Source organism: Dermacentor andersoni, chromosome 10 (assembly GCF_023375885.2).
Source record: "Dermacentor andersoni chromosome 10, qqDerAnde1_hic_scaffold, whole genome shotgun sequence".
NCBI classification, from domain to species: Eukaryota; Metazoa; Arthropoda; class Arachnida; order Ixodida; family Ixodidae; genus Dermacentor; species Dermacentor andersoni.
Window position 1 is genome coordinate 13,190,316 of NC_092823.1, and position 1,615 is coordinate 13,191,930.

Genomic DNA, 1,615 nt, shown 5'->3' on the forward strand with positions numbered 1-1,615 from the left:
ATTTGTTTTTCCTGGTTTAAACTTTGGTGTCATTAACGAGCGTTTGTTCTCGCACACCCCAATCTGCTCTATTCCGATCCCCCCGTGACGCCACACCCATCATCCTTCTTTCCAGAGCCCGTTGCGTCGCCCTCAGTTACCCTTCGGTAATCCTCAAAGCTTTTTGTTGGGACACTCGTGGCATCTTTCTCGTTTAATGAAGTCAAATTTTTTTCAGTTTTGGGGGAAAACTCAATGAGCTAGGCGCGATTGTGTCCCTGGCGCCGCTCTCAACAAGATGGCGGCGCCCATGCTTTTTGCCTGCAGGTTCGGCCCTACGCAGAACACGCCTGCCGGGCAGTGTAGCCACGTTGAAGGGGCAAAGCGTAGTGCAGTGAAGCGCTTGCTCGGGCGAAAAACGCAAATATGAGCCAAACAGGAATTTCCATTATTGGAAATTCCAGTTCAGTTTGCGCATTGCGTTCGCCTAAGGTAAAGAACACAAATGCGAGTGCCACAGCAGTCAAGTCAAAGCTTAGGATTGCGTACCATTTTTTTTTTTTTTTTTTTTTCGTGCCTTTTACTCCTGGCCTGCGTGGCCCTAGCGCGCATGCACACGAAAGTAATGAAATGGTGAAAACACGAAATAATGCGGTGCGGCTGTATCATATCTATTTTGTGCGCTTTGTTCTTTGTGGACTACAGCGGTGTGCGTCATGAGAAAGTTTCGGTGCCCTTCTTGGGTGACCAGTGAAGCTATATTTAAAACCACATTGATTTGTACGGTTATTGCTACAAACTGCGTGTGGGTGTTTTTCTTTTTCGCTGCCAACGATGGGTTATCGCAACCGCGATCGGTTCTGCTGCTACGCTAGACGCGTGCTTGCCAACGGTTGGCTCTATACGCGACCCGCGACGCGTGGTCGGCACATTCAAGCAGTCAATTGCAAACCGTTCCAAGAAAAAGGATGTACTCCACTTGCCACCTAGTTCGACGATTGTACTTTCTGACCCTCGAGGAAGCGCCGCCATCCCACGTTTTCTATAATACGATAAGATTCAGAGCGACCGCGACCACTTGTCTTTGTCAATATCTCGGAAACGCTTTCTTTTTCTTTTTTTTTTAAATCCAGATACTCAGACGCGCCCGTGTTCACGCGCACTTGCTCTCTCCGATAAGCAGGGAAGCTCGGTTGGGGTGGTGTCGGGCCTTGCGCATGCGCTGCTGAGCTCGTCGCTTCGCCGGCCGGTCGATGCTGGCGCGGTACTGGTAATGAACTTCGACGTGCATGGTGAAACGTCACTTTGTATTGCCACTGTAGACTAGCAATGCAATGTGTTTGCGAGCGATTGGATAAATGAGAAAGCGTGCACTGTCTACAGTTTATGCCCCTCTAGAGTAGTGGAAATGTTGCTCCAAGTGTTAGGTTTGTAATTTGCGCCTACGAACATGAACTAAACAAAGAAAATGGTCTGCAGCCGCCTTCGCTTCATAAAATTCCCGTACGAAGAAATTTCCGTGCGCGAATGAGAGAGCAAAAGAGAGAAACCATGCTAAGAAGAATGGCTGCCTTTTACGTGATCTCGCGCATGAAACCAGACGATGGATTAATTTTAGCCGTTCATTTTGATTTGC